The sequence below is a fragment of the Schistocerca americana genome, chromosome X (genome assembly GCF_021461395.2).
Source record: "Schistocerca americana isolate TAMUIC-IGC-003095 chromosome X, iqSchAmer2.1, whole genome shotgun sequence".
In the NCBI taxonomy this organism is placed as follows: Eukaryota; Metazoa; Arthropoda; class Insecta; order Orthoptera; family Acrididae; genus Schistocerca; species Schistocerca americana.
The window spans coordinates 561,016,050-561,041,201 of NC_060130.1; the positions used below are offsets into that span (position 1 = coordinate 561,016,050).

At 42.7% G+C, this 25,152-nt stretch overlaps 1 protein-coding gene across 1 annotated transcript in view; it reads left to right on the forward strand.

The window, feature by feature from the left end:
- Window positions 1-25,152, forward strand: part of LOC124556154 (solute carrier family 41 member 1-like) — a 369,549-nt gene that overhangs the window by 218,714 nt on the left and 125,683 nt on the right. The window lies entirely within an intron of this gene.

Here is a 25,152-nt window from a genome sequence, read left to right on the forward strand (position 1 = left end):
AAGCAAACCCCAGACATAACCGATCAGAGCTGAATGCAGGTTTGGTAGCATAGATTTTAGTGGGTATTACCTTTTTTAACAGGACCGTGAGTAAATGCAACAACTTTGTTCCCAAATGAGACCGAGAGCACATGCTGTCGACAATTGCACTCCTGCCAGTCTTGAGCGATGCCAATTGAGTCCAGCTCTGTTTCCTCTCTCCCATCTGTACGCTGGTTTTCCTCTCGATCTTTTTTAGTTCACTGAACTCCAATTTGATATCTATTATGACCATCTGCCATACTTCCTACGAGCGACATGACTAGTCCACTACCATTTCAAAGTATGTTTTCTTTTCATTATGTCACTAACCTTTGTTGTATGTCTGATAGTTACTGCCTGCTTTCTGTCTTTCTATGTGTAGCCTTACATTGATCTTTCCATTCCTCTTCGAGATACTCTAAGTTTTCCAACAACGAACATATTTAATTTCCATGCCTCACAGACCTAAGTCATTAGTGGTAGTCTACATCAGTCAAAAACTGTTGTCTTCAGCGCAGCTGACATCTCGGACTTGAAAACTAAAGAATGTCTCCCTTAAGCTTGCCAACCAAATTTAATACATCGACATATTTCTAGTTTCGAGTCCCCTTTCATATCTGCAAGTTGAGCCAGAAAGACATGTTGTGTAACACTTTGTAGTTGTCTACTTCCAGCATCTACGGTGCGGTGACAAAAGTCATGGGGTACCTCCCAATATGTGTCGGACCACCTTTTGCTCGCCGTAGAGCAGCAACTCGACGTGGCATGGACTCAACAAGTCGTTGGAAGTACCCTGAGCCATGCTGCCTATATAGTCATCCATAACTGCGAACGTGTTGCCGGTGTAGGATATTATGCAGGATATTATATCCTATAAATGTTCCATGGGATTCGTGTCGGGCAATCTGGGTGGCCAACTCATTCGCTCGAATTGTACAGAATTCGCAGGTTCGAAACCTGCCTCGGGCATGGATGTGTGTGATGTCCTTAGGTTAGTTAGGTTTAATTAGTTCTACGTTCTAGGGGACTGATGACCACAGATGTTAAGTCCCATAGTGCTCAGAGCCATTTGAACCATTTTTGTACAGAATTTTCTGCAAACCAATCACGAAAAATTGTGACCACTGACATGACATCGTTGTTTGGAAACATGAAGCCTATCAAGGCGGCAGATAGTCTCCAAGTAGTCGAACATAACCATTTCCAGTCATCAATGGTCGGTTCAGTAGGACCAGAAGATCCAGTCCCTTCCATGTAAACACGGACCACGCCATTATGGAGTCACCAAGAGCTTGCACAGTGCCTTGTTGACATCTTAGGTCCATGGCTTCATGGTGTCTGCGCGACACTCGAACCCTACCATCAGCTCGTACCAAGTGAAATCAGGACTCATCTGAACAAGTCACGGTTTTCCAGTCGTCCAGCGTCCAACCGACATGGTCACAAGTCCAAGAGAGATGCTGAAGGCGATTTCGTGCTCCTAGCGAAGGCACTCGCAGCGGCCGTCGGCTTCCGTAGCCCATTAACGCCAAATTTCAACTCACTGTTCTAACGGATACATTCGTCGTACGTCCCACATTGATTTCTGCAGTTCTTTCACACAGTGTTGCTTGTCTGTTAGCATTGAGAACTCTACATACACACCACTGCTGTTGATCGTTAAGTGAAGGCCGTCGGCGACTGCGTTGTCCGTGGTGAAAGGCAATGCCTGAAGTTTGGTATTCTCGGCACGCTCTTGACACTGTGGCTTTCGGAATATTGAATTCCCTAATGATTTCCGACATGGAACGTCCCCTGCGTCTAGCTCCAACTACCATTCCGCGTTCGAAGTCTGTTAAATCCCGTTGTGCGACCATAATCACGTACGAAATCTCTTCGCGTGACTCACCTAATGAATCACTTGAGTACTAATGACAACTCCGCAAGGGCAATGCCTTTTTACACCTTGTGTACGCGGTACTCTTATCAATTGAATATGTGCATATCGCTATCCCATGACTTTTGTCGCCTCAGTGATGTCCAGCATCCATTCATTCCTCAAGATGTTGGTTTTGTCATTTTAGAGCGACTTCAAATCAGAGTAACCGAAGTTTGCTGACTAATATTTGAACTTCTTGTATACTATTTGCAAACAGAACAAAATTATCAGCAAATCTCAGCTTATTTAATCTCTTTCTTGGAACTTGAATTCCCACTATTTTTGCAAATTAATTTAGACCTAGATCTTTCTACGACTATTAAAAATAGTTCTGGAGACATAGAATAACCTTATATTAAACCCTTCAACAAAACTTGCAAATGCTGTGGAGGTTTCGTATGTGTCATACGAGATTTTAGTACAACACTGATTTACGCCTTATTCTTCACAGCCTCAAACACAGTTGGGTGAGTGATCGAGTCGAATGCCTTTCCTGTATTAGGTTTGAGGAACACTTCCTTATGGCCAATGATTAATAGCCTGCGACATTCGAATATACATCAGCTACATGACTCTCAGAGGACAACTTCATCATATCAAATCAAAAAGGGAAAACTTTAATTTTATATTAGTAAACTGCAGGAGTATCCATGGTACGGTCGCGGAACTAGTATCGCTTGTGACAGTTGATAATTCCCACATGATTTTGGGAACAGACTTCTGGCTGAAACCGGAAATGAATAGCAGTAGATCATAATATCATACTGGAATATACAGGGTGTTTATAAATTAGTTATACAAAAGTAACCTTTACATGTGAAAAGGGTACATAACTTACAGAAATGTTTGATACAGCACAGAATGCAGTATATCTTCAAGTTTTATTCCCCACTGATAGTTCCCGACGTTCCCGTTAGGTTGGATGCGCGAATGAGTCATTCCAACAGTCATCATGGACTCATATGATGGTGTACAGCATGCACGGTGTTATTTATGCTTTCATGAATCCAAATCTGCTACTGCAGCTCAGGTACAATTGAGGACTAAACCATCACGTCAGAGACAAATTGTTTTTAACTGGTATAATCATTTCATCTAAACTGACGAATTATAACAGAGGACACCGGGTCACGGTCGGCGAGCAGTCTCTGGCTCAGCAGTTGAACAAGTTCAGCAGTCTACTAACATTTGCAGTCCGTTGACAGTTTAGAGCTGGATATGACTACTGTTACAATTTGGAAAGTGTCACGGAAAATCCTGTCATTCAAACTCTGCATGTTGGAACTGTTGCAAGCTTTAACAGAAAATGATATAGGAAAACGAACTGAGTTTTGTGTAGAAATGTTTAACAAAATGAAGACTGTAGATTATTTTCTTAATTAAATTGTGTTCAGTGACGAAGCCACCTTCCACACCTGCGATAAAGTGAACCGGCATAATGTTGGGATATGAAGTGAGCAGAACCACATCATGTAGCCAACGGAACTCGCCTGACGTAAATGGTTTTTGCGCTGTAAGATGTAACAAGATTTACGGTCCTTTCTCTTTTGCCGAGTCAGCTGTGACTGGCATATCGTACCTGGATATGATTGAATATTATCTAATGCCTCAGTTACAACAGAAAACGGGTACAGCATTTATTTTCCAGCAAGACGGTGCGACACCATATTACCGTCGTCGTCGCGTATCTCCGTAGGAATGTGCCGACTTGGACTGGACGTGATACAACAATATCCTGACCACCACGTTCTCCTGATTTAACCCTAACGGTCTTCTGTGTATGGGGTTACATTAAAGACATAGTGTTCGTTCCGCAGCTTCCTGGAAACATCGACGAGATGCGACAATGGATAACACAAGCAGCTGCCACTATACATAAAGACTTACTTCATAGGATTCGGTAGGAGAGTGATTACAAATAGGACATTTGAAGTGTTACAAAAAGGTAATCACTTTGAACGTTTGTAAGAAAAAACTTGAAAATATATTGCATTCAGTGCTGTATCAAACGTTTCTGTAAGTCATTTACCTTTCTCACAATGAAAGGTTATTTTTGTACAACTAATTCATAAACACTTCGTATATCTCAAGGATCGGTTACACGTCAATAATGGCGGTGTATTTATTGTAATAACATAAGATATAATATCTAAAGAGCTTATTACTGATTCCGGATGTGATATAATCTAGGTGATGTTAAATATCAAAGGTGCGTCCAACATGGTAATCAGACGATTTTATGGACCAACTGAGTCAGGAGATGCAATGTTTGTTCATTTAGACACAATTTGGCGAATATCGTGGGTACGTTTCCTGATCATACTATTCTAATAGAGGGGGACTTAAATTTGCCAGCTATAGACTGGGAGAGCCATGCAATTAAAACTGGTATCAGGGACAGACAATCACGCCCTGTCGTTCTGGATGCATTGTTTTTAAACGTACTTGGAGCAGAGAGTTAGAGAAGCAACTGACGAAGGCAATGTCTTAGACCTCCTCCCAACTAAAAGAACCGAACTATTAGACTCAACTTATGCAGAGGAGGACGTAAGTGACCACTAGGCTCTCATAGCATACTTGGCTATGGGTCTTAAAAGGAGTGTTAAAGAAGGTAAGAAAATACTCTAATGAAGTAAAACATGACCACTACACACCACGGGCACTGAACGCCGCCCTGTGGCACTGTCGGCACTTGAAGCGCTAAGGGAAATATACAGGATGAATCAGGAGGAAAGGTACATCCATTGATGGGTGACAGTATTGGTGATAATGAACAAAAACCTTCAAAGGAACATTTCATTTACTATCACCTGCATTTGTTCCGTTCCCCGCTGTTTTCATCAGTTTCTCGAAAACAGTCACTTTGCAAAGGACAGATTGTTAAGGCCAGCACTTGAGAAGAGCAGATTGTTAATGGCCAGCTGCTGAGAACAAGAATTTCAGAAACGATGTTGCTTATCAGCTGTTCGCGTGCTATTGTCGTATCTATGGAAAGGGATTGAAGGACAGTGAAACAGCGAGTAGGTGACAAAGTGTTGGACGTCCACGTCTCATCACACAACATAGAGGTCAGAAACTTGCACCTTTTCAGGACAGCTGACGATCTGTGAAAGATCGTATGCTGGTGTAGGCACAAGTGTTTTGGAGCATACCGCTCCAAAAAATTGTTAAACACAGATGACCAATACCCATTCACATGTTGACTCAACAACATCAATTATGACAGCAGTGGGTATGGGATCATCGAGGCTGAACCATGGGTCAATGGAAATTTGTTAACTGGCCTGATGAATCTTGTTTCTTATTACACCACGTCAGTGGTCTTTTCTGGATACGTATCATGCAGGTGAATGGCGTTCCGAAACATACATCGCATCACTCGTGCAGGCTGGCAGAAGAGCGGTAATGGCAGTATTATGCTACAAAGGACATTCACACGGGCTTCAAAGGGACCTGCAGTAACACCTGAAAGTAGTGGGACAAAGACAGCATGGCCCACTCGGCATTGTCGCCAAATTTATTCAAGATGTAAGATCCAAGATGGCGGCCATAGATATGGCAACATCACAGTGACTTCATGGTGGGAGGTTCAAATTTTCCCGGAAGAATAGATCAGTTGGGATATCTCCACTAACGTTACTCCACCCCCCGCCCTCTCCCTTCCCTCCCCTAACCATCTCGAAACTGGCGGTGAAGGACTTAGTCTGTGCTGGGCTTCTGGATGGGGTGGACAAAATCTTTCTTTTTTATGCATTGTTCATTCAAACAAGCCCCACTCACCTCCCCGCCCTTCCGTCATCTGGACATTGTAGGGAAAAGGGCTCAGTCTCTCCTGGGCTGCCAGATAGGGTGGACATAAATCTCTATTTTGTATGCACTGTTTATTTAAATAATTTTATTTGTTATGGGCAGTAGCACCATCCAGTGTGTTCACCTTGAAGTCCAGAGTCCAACTGACTAAGTTCACAACATCACCACCACAGGGCACTGTCGGCCCTCCCTCTCTCCCCTCTCTTGATGTAATCCCAGATGGCGGTCTGGGGAAAAATAGCGGGAAAAGGACTCAGTCTGTGTCTAGCTGCTGGACTGGCAGGATGCACGTAATTGTTTACTTTGTCTACTAGTGGTCAATGAATGAGATGTCTGTGCTAAAGAAAAAGCACGTTAACTGGTATGTTAGCTGTAACCATACAGCTGCAGACTGTATCGATAGCTACCCAAACAAAATTTGAAAGCAATGACTTTTGGTGAATGTGTGAATAAGACAAATACACTTCATCAAATAATAAAGATGCAGCAGAATGGGGCTAAGTTACACTTCACAACACATACTGATAAATGAGTGTGATGTAACTGCACATCATTCGATAAGAATCGAGCTAGTTTTCCAAAGTCCAAGAGGCAAGACGTTCTCCGCAGGGTATCCACGTCCACTGGAAGAGAGGTCATTCACCAGGTACACAGCACTGCCACACCGTAGTCACAGGGGTGGCAGCGCACGTTACGCAGGAAATACCTGCAGCCTTCCTCCATCCCATCCCCAGCAGACAGACACCCTTTGTCATTGAACACGCACTGCTTCGGGAGATATGAAATCTGGTGTTTAGTCAATGAGTGGAATATTGTCAAATACATAACCTGAAGATGACACAGAAACTAAATGCACCACTTCATAAAGAGAGAGAGAGAACGAGAGAGAGAGAGAGAGAGAGAGAGAGAGAGCCTTGCAGATGACGCACAAAAATAATTATGAACTATTTGTGATTGTTATTCGGAGAAATACCATCAATACCACACTTGAACACGGAGTCTAAAAGTAAAAGATCGGAGCCCACGTGTGAAACCACCCCTGAGACACTTCTCATGCTTTTGTGGGAAATACCCTTGTCTTTGAGCACGAGCTGCTTCAGGAGTTACTAAATCCTATTGAATGTGTCTCTAAACGCACTTTCAAAAAAATCGCTGCACAATCATTCACCTCTGTTTTGCGGTGTATGCTGACGACCTAGAATACTGATTCTAAAAAGGTCGCAGCACACTTGTGAAATCACCCCTGATACACTTTGCGAGCTTATGTGAGAAATGCCCTTGACTTTGAGCACGAGCTGCATCAGGAGCTACTAAATCCAACTAAATATGTGTTTAAATACACTATAAAAACAGATCGCTGCACAGAATTTTGCATTAATTTTGCAGTGTATACTGCCACACTCAACATGAACTCTAAAAACACCGCTGCACTCATGTGAAATCCCCCTGAGACACATCACACGTTTTTGTTGAAACAGATCCCGAAACCGTTATCAGCTGCAAATCGGTGTTATTTGGAAGTCGAAATAAATATCTCTGTAACTCTAATTAGGATGCTCACAACTTTTCGAGTTTTAGTTGCTTGTCTCACAGCACTGCCACAGACAAAAAATTTCTGAATCCTACAGCTGCTGTGATGTTCATCACTTTTCTGAAACAGTGAGATCACTTAGTTTATATTTGCTGCTGCTGGAGTCAGGGACGTTATTTCCTTTACTTCTCGAAGCACAGACAGGAAAATCAGAACAATTACACAAAGAGAATTCGAAGCACTGTCCAACAGACGAGAAAAATTGCTGGAATTTTCGGTGAGTTTTCGATGTCCTACAGCTGCTGGTCTGGAGATGCTCTAAAGTCACAATGATGGGTGAGGGACAGCATCCCGCTTGACCAAACTAGAGGAGGATGGTCAACTTGGATTTGTCTCAGAACATTCGAACAAATACGCCATCATGTGACTCTCAGACGTCACAGAACTTTCCGTAGATACCTTGCCCCATCTTGATCAAACCAGTCTGTAGAGGCTCCTATGCTCTGCACAAAGGATGTCTTGTGACACTATGATGTCATGTAAGATCTTGTGAATGGAACATTCTTATTGGTTATTACTTAATTTACCCACCAAACTGCTGCTGCTGCTATTGTGGTAGCACTGTTCGCTATTTTCTGTAGACAGTCAAATTACGAGACCTTTGTGGCAAAACTATTTTGTACAGATCTAAGAAAATGTATACAGAAGTCGTATTTCACTGGCAGTTAAACTGAGCAAAAGTGGTCTACAGATCATAAAATATGGAAACTACCGCAAAAGGTACTTCCTCAATTACACTGCTGTGGTATTATCGAGGAAAGCTATAATTTTTCGGCGCGAAACCCACTGCTGCTGCTGCCGGTGTGGGAGCGCAGTCTGTCATTTTCTGCAGAAAAACCAATTACGAGACTTTCAGCGGGAAAACTATTTTGTACAAACTGAAAAAAAACATACAGCAGTCATATTGCACTAACAGTTAAACAGTGCAAAAGTGGTCTACAGGTCATGAAATCCGGAAACTATCGCCAAAGACACTTCCTAAATTTCTTGCTCTGCTGCTGTCAGGGAAAGCTAGAATTTTTTCGGCGCAAACCGGTCTCGAACCAGGCTATATCATTGCAAATCATATCACTGTAGTAAACACAATTCGGTATGCTGCACCATACCAAAAAATCACTTCTGCATCCTGCATACAACTATCAACCACCAGACCCTTGCACATATACCGCGAAAACAGGCAAATTCCCCCCCCCCCCCCCAAAAAAACACATAATCACAAGCACCTTATATAGTCCTCGCAGCACTAGATATTTCCCGCAAGGGCAGTCAGTCATCCACCGTGGCTAATGGTCATGAGTCAATTGACCTCATACACACTGCTATGACACGTGATCAGACCAGCCCTCAGGGAACTGCGGCCATTCTATAAACTGCTGTACAAAGTCTAGGCTGGTTCCCCTTGGCACCAAGGCACTAATGTTTCTGACCTTGACCTGCTTGCTTGCTTGCTTGCTGCCATGCTTTCTACAGCGATCTCCACACTCTAGGATTAAAAGAAATTATGTATTTCCACATGGTTTGCCAGAATATCATACCACATACGTGACAGATCTCGATATCAAGCCCTTAGCAATATGCAACCGATCACTAGCACTGTATAACTCCGAAGATAAAGAGTGGAAATTGTATCTCCAGAAACCCAAAACATTAGCGAGGTGCAGCAAGGTAGAAAGTGCAGCAAACCACTAGAAAACTGGAAACTTATCTCGTCTGCGAATATCTTTAGATAAAAACTCGGAAAAAAGAGGGACCTGGTAGTTCCACTCGTATTTTTTAACGAATACTGATGTCAATGATATAACAGATTCCATATCATCCTTCTACTTTACGATGTCAACTAAAGTGTTTCTCATGTCTAGAGACCCAGAAAACGTCTCTTTCACCATCTAGATGACACAACTCACACAACAATCGATGTTCTCTCAACCAAATAAAGATGGGAAATATGTAGAAGCAGTCAACAAGTCAATCTAGGTGAAGGGGAATACGTTTCCAGCGCAAATACACGTTCATATTGATCTCAAATTTCCACGGAGAACACATGCGATCACGAAGGCTTCCCAACACATAATGAGTATTGGTTCGCTATTCAGCCGCCTAGAGGGTGACACAGTTAGGTCAGCTGCATTCCTGTAGCCCAGTTGGCCTGTCTAGTTTCCCCAGCTCCCGTCGTAAGACAGAAATGTCAGTCGTTCTGGCCAAACGCCACCGCCAGTAAGTGCTGAATCGTCCTAGGAGACAAGCCACATATATTTTATCACCATACTTGCAATTAAATATTACGGTTACAGCCTCAATTCGACGACATCTACGTCAAATCCATACCTCCCCTTACTTCAGGACATAGTTTCTTTACACATGTCAGAACAATGGTCACAGTAAATACACTTTATAAGTCTGCTGATCATGGCGAATTTATCGCACATTCCCTACTAAGTATAATACGTCAACAATAAATGAATACCGCTGACATCAAACAATACTGAGCAAAATTCCGTGATGGATGAGCATGTCTCACTTGTTTTCCTTGCGAGTGGTACCACTGTGTCTTAGGAAGAGGGACATAATCGACTTATAAGCGACCAGCTATTAAAGAAACACGATCGCAACTCCCATGTTACTGTCACCATGTATAAAAATCAGTCTTGGTTCTACCAGCACACACAAGTATCACTAAAGATATCCATGTTAAAAACCGTACAAGCTCTATGAATCGAGGTATGGTATTCCTTCCCAATGAAGTGGTCTTCCACACAAATACTGTGGCATTGAATATAGACCGTGATTGTGCGGTGTGCACTAACAGTCCAAAAGTGTGAAAGGACGTCGCCGGCTGTGTAAGCTCATAATAAAACCACCAAATTTAGGAAGTGATTCTGCTGAGGAATGTGATAAGAAACCGGTATTTGCAACTCCCTCATGCCGCTGCTAGATACTTCTCCAGTATTTGTAACACATTCTATCGCAATGCCACAACAGAGGCTTTGCGAATATCTACTGGGTTATAGGCGATGGAGGATGATGGTTGATTGAGAATGATCACATACAGTAGAAATGGCTCTGAGCACTATGGGACTTAACATCTATGGTCATCAGTCCCCTAGAACTTAGAACTACTTAAACCTAACTAACCTAAGGACATCACACACATCCATGCCCGAGGCAGGATTCGAATCTGCGACCGTAGCGGTCATGCGGTTCCAAACTGACGCGCTTAGAACCGCACGGCCACACTGGCCAGCGCAGCTTTGTGCAAGTGATCGTTCCAGTTTAAGACGGAACTGAGCAGAAGCTGGAGGGCGCTATATCTAAAACCTTCTGCGAGCCTTCGAAAAACGGGGTGAGCTGAGTTCATGCAACAGGGCTATCATTTTTGAACATTCAGTGGAAATGTGAGCATGTTGTCGTAGCTCCACCAGCTGTGTACAGTGTGTAAGGCCAGCGCCAAACGAAGCTTTCTCCTGCAACATAAGGTAGCAGAGAAGAGAGTACATACAGTTACAGGAACTGTGAAAAGCATGAGGTTTTTCCTACTGCATTACGATATGGCTCGAAACTAAATACAGGTATTGCAGTCCGAAGGAGATCTGCTTACCTCAGTCTGCAGTCATGTCTATCGAACCATACATCTTCTCTATCATCCTTCGTTTCTACCATCCAAAAGAGAAAACAACTACAAACTATAAAACCTCTGCTAACATCAACCAACAGAGAACTCGATATATCTACATCTACATCTACATTGATACTCCGCAAGCCACCCAACGGTGTGTGGCGGAGGGCACTTTACGTGCCACTGTCATTACCTCCCTTTCCTGTTCCAGTCGCGTATGGTTCGCGGGAAGAACGACTGTCTGAAAGCCTCCGTGCGCGCTCTAATCTCTCTAATTTTACATTCGTGATCTCCTCGGGAGGTATAAGTAGGGGGAAGCAATATATTCGGTACCTCATCCAGAAACGCACCCTCTCGAAACCTGGCGAGCAAGCTACACCGCGATGCAGAGCGCCTCTCTTGCAGAGTCTGCCACTTGAGTTTATTAAACATCTCCGTAACGCTATCACGGTTACCAAATAACCCTGTGACGAAACGCGCCGCTCTTCTTTGAATCTTCTCTATCTCCTCCGTCAGACCGATCTGGTACGGATCCCACACTGATGAGCAATACTCAAGTATAGGTCGAACGAGTGTTTTGTAAGCCACCTCCTTTGTTGATGGACTACATTTTCTAAGCACTCTCCCAATGAATCTCAACCTGGTACCCGCCTTACCAACAATTAATTTTATATGATCATTCCACTTCAAATCGTTCCGCACGCATACTCCCAGATATTTTACAGAAGTAACTGCTACCAGTGTTTGTTCCGCTATCATATAATCATACAATAAAGGATCCTTCTTTCCATGTATTCGCAATACATTACATTTGTCTATGTTAAGGGTCAGTTGCCACTCCCTTCACCAAGTGCCTATCCGCTGCAGATCTTCTGCATTTCGCTACAATTTTCTAATGCTGCAACTTCTCTGTATACTACAGCATCATCCGCGAAAAGCCGCATGGAACTTCCGACACTATCTACTAAGTCATTTATATATATTGTGAAAAGCAATGGTCCCATAACACTCCCCTGTGGCACGCCAGAGGTTACTTTAACGTCTGTAGACGTCTCTCCATTGATAACAACATGCTGTGTTCTGTTTGCTAAAAACTCTTCAATCCAGCCACACAGCTGGTCTGATATTCCGTAGGCTCTTACTTTGTTTATCAGGCGACAGTGCGGAACTGTATCGAACGCCTTCCGGAAGTCAAGAAAAATAGCATCTACCTGGGAGCCTGTATCTAATATTTTCTGGGTCTCATGAACAAATAAGGCGAGTTGGGTCTCACACGATCGCTGTTTCCGGAATCCATGTTGATTCCTACATAGTAGATTCTGGGTTTCCAGAAATGACATGATACGCGAGCAAAAAACATGTTCTAAAATTCTACAAGAGATCGACGTAAGAGATATAGGTCTATAGTTTTGCGCATCTGCTCGACGACCCTTCTTGAAGACTGGGACTATCTGTGCTCTTTTACAATCATTTGGAACCCTCCGTTCCTCTAGAGACTTGCGGTACACGGCTGTTAGAAGGGGGGCAAGTTCTTTCGCGTACTCTGTGTAGAATCGAATTGGTATCCCGTCAGGTCCAGTGGACTTTCCTCTATTGAGTGATTCCAGTTGCTTTTCTATTCCTTGGACACTTATTTCGATGTCAGCCATTTTTTCGTTTGTGCGAGGATTTAGAGAAGGAACTGCAGTGCGGTCTTCCTCTGTGAAATATATATATATATATATATATATATATATATATATATATTTCACAGAGGAAGACCGCACTGCAGTTCCTTCTCTAAATATATATATATGAATCAAATACCGTCAGTGTGCTGGTGCTGAGCATATGTGACAACCCTATTAAATATACAGGTATGGAGATCTATTGGAGTAGGTGACCATTGATGCAAGTCACCTTCAGAAAACAGTGTAAAGTTTCATTGCCTGTGCTGTAAGAGGACCATATCCCAAAGAGTATCAGTCGCAAGAGAGGGTTTGTTGTTTGATACATTGTTTTTTCTGCTGTAAAACATCCAACCAGGGCATGACTACAGCTTTGTACACCACCATTTCTTTTTTCACCACAGCTTCGAGGTCTGTGGCAGGTTCTAAATTGACATTACCACACTTTGATCCAATGGCTCTCACAGAAAACTGGACATCAAACAGTGTAAATTATGCTGCTGCTCCCACAACATACAGGATGATGATTGAAATAAAAGTCACAACATATGGACACTGAAAAACTTTTATCATATTTTGTCGCATTTCATAAGAGCTGTCCTAAGGTTGCCGATGGCCTTTGCATTTAAACTCATCTTTCGCAGTGACAGGGTAGCAGATGGCTCAGTATTCTGTTTCAACTGATTCCTCATATTGTGGTCATGTATGCAGTCTCTATTTTGGTGCTAGCCATCCACAGAAGGTGTTGCCACTCCAACTAGAGTCTTTCTCCATCTCAAACAAGAGTTGTCAGCCAGTTATTATATGGTAATCAACAGTATACCAGTGGGCAGATGAGGTGGTAAAGACACCATCACTGTACTGTAATAAGCATCAAAGTCGATAGTGCGATCAATTTTAGCAGTTTTACGAGTTTCTCTCCCATACTTCCAACGCCAACCAATGACACAGCAGCATGCTTACCAGTTTCTGTACTATTGCTAAACCTTCCTTCACTACTTTGTGTGTATATATAAATATGCACACAAGTACATATATGGAAGTAAATTGGACAGCAGTATACATATTTCTAGCACTTCTTTTCTGTAATTTACAGTTATGATTGTCCATCTTGCCCTATGTGGATGGGAGTCACAGAGTACTCTGGTATTCTTAGGATAAAGTTAGAGATTCAAAGCTCTCGTCGCATTGTCTTTGACCAACCCTCCCTGCAACACTGTCACTGATTTTGTTGGGTTGGCAGAAGAGCCAACACCGTGTTACTAGAGGAGGCCGAAATGCACGCGTTTTAGTTCACGCAGGCTGGCGTGAGGAGGGAAGAACTATACTGACGTGAGGCCTGGAGCATGACAAGGAACTAAAATTCAGAAAGCGGACGTAATTAGTTTGATACTTAACATTAATCCGCTAATGATGAACGTCGCTCTTGACGGTACATGAGTCACAATATTATCTGTTCAGAAGACATAGTAACTGAATATGGCGCCTTGCTAGGTCGTAACAAACGACGTAGCTGAAGGCTGGCGTCTCTGCAAATGAGAGCGTATGTAGTCAGTGAACCATCGCTAGAAAAGTCGGCTGTACGACTGGAGCGAGTGCTAGGGAGTCTCTCTAGACTAGACCTGCCGTGTGGCGGCGCTCGGTCTGCGATCACTGACAGTGGCGACGCGCGGGTCTGACGTATACTAACGGACCGCGGCCGATTTAAAGGCTACCACCTAGCAAGTGTGGTGTCTGGCGGTGACACCACAGATTTAATCTGCAGCTGTCCAGCATTTGACATCTTGTGAAGTTACAGATACCAAGAAGATATTGGTAAGAGAGAGATTATCATGGAACATAAACACATGCACTCTAATGCCAGACATAAATGTCCAACATCTGACACACATCCACCCAGCAAGTTTTCTATTTCACTCACTACAGTGACAAACTCTAAGAAGGTAAAGCTGCGTCCTTAAAACATAGTCTTTATGAGACATGCACAATATACCTCTCCAGAGGTTTATAGCGCCCAGTCACAGTTCAGAAATTATACTATGCTTGCATCAGTCCCATGATCATTAGTAATGAAGAATGCCTCTTACAAGGAAACAGACCAACGTGCAGCCGGGGTGTTTGATATATAAATTACATTTCATGTTGCCACCAACTCTATAAACAGGACATCTGACATCTGTCAAGCTGATGTATACATGGGGATTGCAGTACCTCACAAACACCTCTCACTAACTTATCACCGCAGTTATGAAACTTGAGACTCGATTTTATGCCCCTAAGTCTTTGTTCGGCTAGAGGAGGGTGCTGAAACTGGATGGACATGTTTCATCATCATCACACATGAGTAGGAAGTCCTCTGATGACTATGGTATGGAGGGGTTTTGATCACATGTAGATAGTCTTCTAAGTCACAAACAGAACACCTACTGAACATAGGTTATGCCACACAACTGACACCCGACAGAACAACCGGGAAAAAATGATTAAATGACCTGCAGCAACATCTCTCGAGAAGGCATCATCAATCTACAATTAAATCATAACTCGTTACAACTTCATTTAAGCCCATCACTCCATTCCCTTTCTGTCATCCTTTAAGGGTAAAACAAGTCAGTTTGGAGGCAGATGGTTCTCTTTCTTCCACGAATGCATCAAAGACAGCAGTCAACTCGCATGTATCACTATAACTTCAATAGACATACAGTAGAATGTTGCAATACAATAATTGTTTATTGGCTGACACCGCAAGGTTCTGTTTGGCGTAGAGTACAGAGAAGTACATTGCAAAAACATCTGATCAGTCCTGCACAGGGTCAAATACGCGATTCAGTCTATCATTATATATTGCAGTCCCACAGCTGGTAATACAGCGCTCTTTGGCTAAGGACACATAGCATCACATCACTCGCTGGCTAGCTACATGTGTCGGCTGCCGGGCCGCACTTCACTAGCTATAGCTCACACTAATCCTCTCCTAACAAAATTAAACTTCCTGTTACTTGGCAATATCTATCACATTACGTGAAGACATGTTGTGCTCCTCCATGACACATAAACAGACAGAAAACAGAACAAATGCACTAAAACTGTAGAAAATGTGCTTGGATGCGTTCGAGTACAGTGCATAACTATACCGTCCGACTCAAAAAAATTGTGCATTTATGCTGGATGTTGACGACTGGACTATTACATTTACAAACAATTTTAGATTACTTGGCGAGAAGTGATGTGACGATAGCGTCGGCAGAAGTGACATAAAATTACGAAAACTGACAGAAGCGACGTATAAACTGATGGAAAAATACACAGAAAAGCGATAGCACTGGTATGTCTTCTGCTTGGTGCATGACAGTTATTGTACGTGGGAACGAATATGTAGGAGCGAGAAGAAAAATATGAGAAAAAGTTGACATGGAAGCACCAGTAACTATGGAAACAGTCATTTTTATAGCGACAGTGACAAGACGGCTGGAACACAATGTTTAACGTGCTTGACCACAAATTGTAGAATAACAAATTTATATTAAATGAAACAACATGTTTCATTGTTTATTTATCTCCACGACGCGTTTCAAAGGTTTAAACCTCCATCATCAGGTGGATTTCCATTTGTTAGTATGAAATTTGTGTGATTGTTGTGTTATGATTTTTTGGAGGAACTTGTGGCACTGTCTCCAGTGGTCACAGGTTTCTTTCACTGTTGTAACACATCACATGTGGTGCAGTTCTTCTTGTTATGCCCGTGCTTGTTAAGAATTTCTCATCCCAGTAAACTTGTTGTTTCATTTAATGTCATTAACAGTCACAGTAAAGCCTAACGTAAAATGTTCGCATTTAAAGTTAAAAACAAATTTTTGTACATGTCAGATCACAAGCCAAGGTGTGATCCCAAAGTCAGTCACTTTATAGACTTTTACAAAGTGTCCTTGGCTAAAGAACATTGTATTACCAGCTGTGGGAATGCAATATTCAACTACAGACTGGATCGCGTGTTTGACCTTGTGCAGGACTGATCTGATATTTTAAACCCTAACAAAGAGTATTTACAACGATCTTCTCTGTACTCTACGCCAGACAGAATCTTGCGGTGTCAGCTAACAAACAGTTATTGTATGGCAACATTCTACTTTATGTCTATTGAAGTAATAGTGATACATGCGAGTTGACTGCTATCTTTGATGCATTCCTGGAAGAAAGAGAACCATCTGCCTCTAAATTGACTTGTATCTGTCTTAAAGAATGACAGAAAGTGAATGGAGTGATTGGTTGAAATGGAGTTGTAATGAGATATGATTTAATTGTAGACTGATGATACCTTCTAGAGAGATGTTACTGCAGGTCATTTAACCATTTTTTTCGGTTGTTCTGTCAGGGTTTATCAGTTGTGGAGTTACCTGCGTTTGATGTGTCTTCTGTGTGTGACTTAAAGGACTATCTACATGCCATCATTAACAGCAAACCTCTCCATACCATAGTCATCAGAGGACTTCCTACTACTCATGTGTGATGATGAAACATGACCATCCTATTTCAGCACCCTCCTCTGGACGAACGAAGATTTATGCAACGTACTCCAGTCCCCTGCTGCATCTTGGGGAATAAAATCGAGTCTTTAATTTCATAACTATGGCGTTTCAAAGTTAGTGAGAGGTGTTTGTGAGGTACTGCAATCCCCATGTATACATCTGCTTGACAGATGTTCTGTTTATGGACTCAGTGGCAGCATGAAATGTTATTTCACGTGTCAAAAACCCCTGCTACACTTTAGTCTGTTTCCTTGTAAGAGGCATTCTCAGTTACTAATGATCATGTTATTTAGGACTGATGCAAGCATAGTATAACTTCTGAGCTGTGACCGGATATGAACAGTGGGCGCTATACACTTCTAGAAAGCTGTATTACGCATGTCACACAAAGACTCTATTTTAAACAAGTAGTCTTATCTTTGTCATCATAGCGAGTGGACTAGAAAACTTTCAGAGCGGCTGTATGGCAGATATTGGACGTTTATGCCCAAGATCAGAGTGCATGTGCTAATGTTCTATGATCAATTCTCTCTTACCAATTCCTTCTTGGTACTGACCCCAGACACTAGCACAATACTTCAGAACTGATAACGCAGTTCATTTACATAAAATGCTTCAAACCCCTTCCATCGGGAGCTCCATAATGCATACAACAACACTTTTTCTTCTCTTCAACCTTCCTTTATATTGTCACAAGACTTTCGTATCTACTATATACCAATAAGGACTGCTAACTTCCTCAACATGCGTGGAACTGGAGAGAGTTTGTGCACTTGGATGGATGCCGTGAGTAAGATTGGTGCAGAACAGCGTTTACAGATTAAATCGGTGACAGTGTTGCAGGGACAGTTGGTCAAAGACAAAGCGAGGATATCTTTGAATACTCTGTGACTCCCATCCACTTAGGGCAAGACGGACAATCGTAACCATATACATGTTCAAGAATAAACAATGAATGGATGTACTGCACAGTCATCAATCTACATTCACAATGGTACTCGCACAGTGGTGAAGGAGGGTTTAGGAATGATACAGAAACTGGGAAGCATGCTGCCGTGTCATTGGTTGGCATTGAAATTACAGAGGAGAAACTGGCAAAATTGCTAAAATTGATCGCACTATAGACTTTGACACTTATTACAGTACATTGACAGAGTCTTTACCATTTCCTCTGTCATAATGATTGACTGACATCACTTGTTTGAGATGGAGAAAGACTCTTGATGGAGGGGCAACACCTTCTGGGGATGGCTATCACCAAAACAGTAATCACGTACATAACCGCAAAATGAGGAATCAGTCGAAACAGAACACCGAGCCATCTGCTACGCTGTCACTGAGTTTAAATGTAGAGGTCATGAATCACCTTCGGACAGCACTTTGGAAATGTGCCAAAATATCACAAAGGCCTTCCAGTTTCAATATGTTGTGATTGTCTTTTATTTCGATCATCATCCTTTGTGTTTTAGGAGCAGCAGCATAGTTTACACTGTTTGATGTCCAGTTTTCTGTGAGAGCCATTGCATCAAAATATGTTAATGGCAGTTTAGAAACTGACACAGACCTCGAAGTCATGCTGAAAAAAAAAGTATATGGTGGCATATAAAACTGTAGTCATGCACTTCTTGGATGTTTTAAATCAGAGAAAACAATGTATCAAACAACAAACCCTCTCTTGCGACTGATAGTCTGTGGGATATGGTCCTCCTACAGCACAGGCATTGAAACTTTGCACTGGTTTGTGTAGGTGACATGCATCACTGGTCACCTTCTCCAGTAAATCCAATACCTGTACATTTTAACTATATATGAAGGTAGTATCTGTTCCCGAAAGAACTGATACCATTGATGACCGTGCAGCTTCTCTAGAATGAAATGATAATTAAATCAACACCCTAGCTGCAAACAGGCATTGATATACATCATTGGGGACATGTTGACAATGTGTACCCCGACCGGGACTCGAACCCGGGATCTCCTGCTTACATGGCAGACGCTCTATCTGAGGCACCGAGGGCACAGAGGATAGTGCGCCTGCAGGGACGTATCCCTTGCACGCTCCCCGTGAGACCCACATTCTTAACATGTCCACACCTCTACATTCGTAGTGTGCCTAATAGATGTTTGCTCATCACACTCATTACTCGTGGCAGATTAATCTACAAAGTCCCGTACGAGTTGGGGCATAGCGTGTGCATTCGCACAAGGTCAATGGCTGGGTAGCCATATTTTAACTATATATGAAGGTGGTATCGGTTCCCGAAATACCAGATCAATGGTATCTGTTCTGAAATACCAGATCAATGGTATCTGTTCTTTTGGGAACAAATACTGCCTTCATATATAGTTAAAATATGGATACCCGGCCATTGACCTTCTTGTGCGAACGCACATGCTATGCCCCAACTCGTACGGGACTTGGTAGAGTAATCTGCCACGAGTAATGAGTGTGATGGGCAAACATCTTTTAGGCGCACTACGAATTTAGTGGTTTGTACATGTTGGGAATGTGGGTCTCATGTTGAGCGTGCAAGGGATAAGTCCCTGCAGGAGCACTTTTTCTCTGTGCCCTCGATGCATCAATGGATAGAGCGTCTGCCATGAAAGCAAGAGGTCCCAGGTTCGAGTCCCGATCCGGTCACAAATTTTCAAAATGTCCCCAATGATGTATATCAACGCCTGTTTGCAGCTAGGGTGTCGATTTAATTATCATTTCGCCTGTATATTTAATACGGTCGCCACATATGCTCAGCACCAGCACACTGACAGTATTTGTTTTAGATATATGTATATAGGAAGGCAGGGACACGGTAAAAACCTTATCGATTTCTCTGTTGGATGATGTTAGCAGAGTTTTATAGTTTTTAGTTGTTTTCTCTTTTGGATGGTTGAAACGCAGGATGATAGGGAGGATGTATGGGTCAACAGACATGAATGCAGCCTGAGGTACGCAGATCTTCTTTGGACTGCAGTATCCGTATTTAGTTTTGGCACACATCGTAATGCAGTAGGAAAAACCTCATACTTTGCCCAGTTCCTGTAACTGTAGGTACTCTCTTTTCTGCTATCTTGTGTTGCAGGAGAAAGCTTCGCTGGGCGGTGGCCTTACACACTATACACAGCTGGTGGGGCTACGACAACGTGATCCCATTTCTACCGATTGGTAAAAAGGACGGTCCTGAAGCAGACAGGGTCGAAAGGGGTAACTCGTTTCGGGACATGAGAGTGCCACAAATATGATTAACCAATGGATCTAATCATTGAAAGACATCTGCGTAGGATCCACCGCCGTTATGTGGTTGAATCCAAAAATTTGATTCTAAATTGCACACAGTCTTTCTACCAGAAAGCTTAACACTCTAGCTCTGAAAAGCTAGTGTATATTGTACATTTATTACGAACACAGTCTAACGTTGTATTTTTTTAAGGATTCGTCATATAAAACACCATCTACTGTATGTGACCCTTCTCAGTCAACCATCATCCTCCAGCGCCTGTAACCCAGTGGATATATTGCAGAACCTTTGACATGGTGTCAAGAGAGAATGTGCTACAAATACTGGAGACATACCTAGCGGCTGCATGAGTTTGTTGCAAATACCGGCTTCATACCACATATTTCTTAGCCAAATCACTTTCTGAATTTTTTGATTTAATTGAGAGCTTACACTGACGGTGATGTGCAACCACACTTTCGGTCTGTTAATACGCACCCTGCAATCACCGCCTACATTCAATGCCACAGAACCTGTGTGACAGACCACCTCCTTCAGAGGCAGTACCACACTTCAATGTATAAAGCTTGTAGAGTTTTTGACATGGATATCATTAGTGGTACTTGTGTGCACTGGTAGGACCAAGACCGCTTTTTATGCAGGACGACAGTAACAGCCGTTGCGATTGAGTTTTTTTAATAGCTGGTCGCTTATAAGATGATTACGTGTCTCTTCCTAAGACACAGTGGTACTACTCGCAAGAAAAACAAATGAGACTGTTCATCCATTGTGGATTTTTGCTCAGTATTGTTTGGTGTCATCAGCATTCAGTTATTGGTGAAGAACTTTACTTAGCAGGGGTTGTGTGATAGATTCGCCATGATCAGCTGGCTTATAAAGTATATGTACCGTATCCAGTGTTCCGCCATGTGCAAAGAAAATGTCTATGTCGTGAAGTAATGGGAGGTACGGATTTGACATGGATGTCGTCGGATTGAGGTCAATTGTAAGTGCAATGATAAAGTATGTGTGGCTGGTTTCCTAGGGCGATTCTGACCCGGGTGTGGGGAGCGCGTATTGACGGTGGCCCCTTGTAGCTGACCAAACCGAGTCGCCCTGTAGGTGGCTGAATAGCTAACTAATACTCAATATGTGTTGGGCAGCCTTCGTGATCGCATGTGTTTTCTGTGGAAATTTGAGAAGATCAATATGGACGTGTGTTTGTGCTGGACGATTATTCCCCCTCACGTAGATTGACCAGTTGACTGCATATATGTACGCTATTTCCCGTCTTTATTTGGTTGAAAGAAGATCGATTGTGGCGTGTGTTGTGTGCATCTGGATGGTGAAAGACAGGTGGAAGAGACGTTTGCTGGTTCTCTACACATGAGAAACACCTTAGTTGACTTTGTAAAGTAGAAGGATGATTTGTAATCTGTTATATCACTGACATCAGTATTGATTTAAAAAATACGAATGGAACTACCGGTTTACTCTAATTTTTCGAGTTTTCACGTAAAGAGCTTCGCAGACGAGATAAGTTCCTAGTTACTAATTGTGTTTCCTTTATTTAATTTTATGTCACACAAAAGACAAAGTTATTAGCTAATAGGTAACGCGAGTGCAAATTTTGTGAATGGTTCTTACTCTCCTGGTTACAAATAATCCCATTAATTATTAATTGCGGCTTCTTTGTAATGGTGACAGGATGACAAACAAGCCACCTGGGAGCAGGAGAGCCACCACAGAACATTTTAATTTCCAGTGTCCTGAATGTAGGTTTGATGGCTTTCATTACAAAATATACGTGTTTGAATTCCACAGAGCGAAATACAGTGACATGCTATAGAAGAATGCTGTTTGAAGAGGCGTGGCACAGCACTTCGGCACACTTCAGACCAAATAACATGTCTTACACTCCCTTGAACATGTATTTTTTATATCTCAAACTCTTCAAAAACATATGCATTGCAAAGTGAACCTATTTTTGAAAAATCGATTTTCTTTTAAATTTTTCACATCCTATCTTGAGCGTTCAAGGAAGAGAGGGAGGGTCACCATCAAGTTTTTGCCCCAGTTCGAAAACATCGTAGACCTGTCGCTGTGTTCTTGTATCCAGAGTCTGTAGACAACTGCACAAAGCATGGCAGCAAGCAAGAAAGCTGGTCAGGGCCAGGAACAGTAACACTTTTGTGTCGAGGAAAACCAGACCAGCTTCTGTACACAAGTTCGGAGAGTGGCTGCAGTCCACTAAGAGCTACTCTAATGGCGCATCAGGGCAACATGTGTGAGGGCAGTTGACTTGTGACTTTTGGCCATGGAGGATGACCGACCGACATCGCAGGAAGTATATAGTGCTGCGAAGACCATATAAGGTACATGTGCTTATGTCTTTTTTTTATTTTTCGCCGGCCGAAGTGGCCGTACGGTTCTAGGCGCTGCAGTCTGGAACCGCGAGACGGCTACGGTCGCAGGTTCGAATCCTGCCTCGGGCATGGATGTGTGTGATGTCATTAGGTTAGGTAGGTTTAACTAGTTCTAAGTTCTAGGGGACTAATGACCTCAGAAGTTGAGTCCCATAGTGCTCAGAGCCATTTGAACCATTTTTATTTTTTTATTTTTCTGTCTTCACGGAATATTTACGAGTGTCTGGTGGCCAATAGCTATATGCAGGATGCAGAAGTGATGATTTTATACGGTGCAGGATACGAACTGTGTTTACAACATCGATATGGTATGTGACGATATATCCTGGTTGGGCGATAGTTTCCCTATTTTATGATCTGTTGACCACTTATTCAGTGTTGGACTGTCCGTGCAATATGACTGCTGTATGTTTATTTTCGATCTGTACAAAATAGTTTTGCCACTGAAGGTCTCTTAATTTCCCTGTCTGCAGTGCTCCCACAATAGCAGCAGCAGTTTGTCGGGTAAACTCAGTAAGAACCAATGAGAATGATTAATTCACAAGAAGTTCCAGGACGTCAGAGTGTCACAAGGCTTCCTTTGTTTGCGGCATCGGAGCCTCTACAGACTGGTTCGAACAAGTCATGGCAAGGTATCTACGGAAAGTTCTGTGACATCTGAGAGTCACGTGTTGGCTTCTTTATTCGAGTGGTCAGAGACAAATCCAAGCAGACCATACTTCTCTGGTTTAGTCAAGTGGGATGCTGTCCCTCAGCCATCATTATGGCTTTAGAGCATCTCCAGACCAGCAGCTGTAGGACATCGAAAATTCACCGAAAATTCCAACAATTTTTCTCATCGATAGGACAGTGCTTCGAATTCTCTTTGTGTGATTGTTCTGGTTTTCCTGTCTGTGCTTAGACAGCAGTGAGTGCTTTGAGAAGTAACGCAAATAACGTCCCTGACTCCAGCAGTAGCAAATATAAAATAAGCGCTCTCACTGTTTCAGAAAAGTGATGAACCCCACACCAGGTGTAGGCCTCAGAAATTTTTCTCTTTCTGGAAGTGCCTTAATACAAGCAGCTAAAACTCGAAAAGTTGTGAGCTTCGTGTTTAGAGTCACAGAGATATTTATTTAGACTTCCAAATATAATCATTTTGGGGTGTAAAATCAGATACTGCAGCTGATATCGGTTTCGGGATCTGTTTACCGTAAAAGCGCGTGTAGAGTCTCAGGGGTGGTTTCACAAGTATGCCACGATCTTTTTGGAATCAGTATTCAAGGGCGGCAGTGTACACCGCAAAACTGAGGTGAATGGATGTGCAGCGATCTTTTTGAAAGTGCATTTAGAGACATATCCAATTGGATTTAGTAACTCCTGAAGTAGCTTGTGCTCAGAGACAAGGGTATTTCGCACAAAAGCACACGAAGAATCTCAGGGGCTGTTTCAGAAGTGTGCTGCAATCTTTTTCTTTTAGAGTCTGTGTCTTCCCAATGAGGGAGGGTTAGGCGACGGTAGGTGGGAGGGGAGGGGAATGGAGTTATGTTAGTGGAGGTAGCCCAATTGACCTATTTTCCCGCCAAAATTTGAACTTCCCGCCTTGATGTCACTTTAGAGTCAAGTGTGGTGGTGCTGATATTCCTCCAAATAAAACATGTAATTACATCGTAAATTGTTTAAATATTCGTGCATCATCTACAAAGCTCTCTCTCTCTCTCTCTCTCTCTCTCTGTCTCTCTCTCTCTCTCTCTCACACACACACACACACACACACACACACACACACACACACAAACACACACACAAACTCACTCTCTCTCTCTCTCTCTCTCTCTCTCTCTCTCTCTTTGTGCTGTGGTACACTTAGTTCCTGTAACATCTTCAAGGTATACAGGGTGTTACAAAAAGGTACGGCCAAACTTTCAGGAAACATTCCTCACACACAAATAAAGAAAAGATGTTATGTGGACATGTGTCCGATAACGCTTAATTTGCATGTTAGAGCTCATTTTAGTTTCGTCAGTATGTACTGTACTTCCTCGATTAACAGCCAGTTGGCCCAATTGAAGGAAGATAATGTTCACTTCGGTGCTTGTGTTGACATCGACTCATTGCTCTACAGTACTAGCATCAAGCACATCAGTACGTAGCATCAACAGGTTAGTGTTCATCACGAACGTGGTTTTCCAGTCAGTGCAATGTTTACAAATGCGGAGTTGGCAGATGCCCATTTGATGTATGGATTAGCACGGGGCAATAGCCGTGGCGCGGTACGTTTGTATCGAGACAGATTTCCAGAACGAAGGTGTCCCGACAGGACGACGTTCGAAGCAATTGATCGGCGTCTTAGGGAGCACGGAACATTCAAGCCTATGACTCGCGA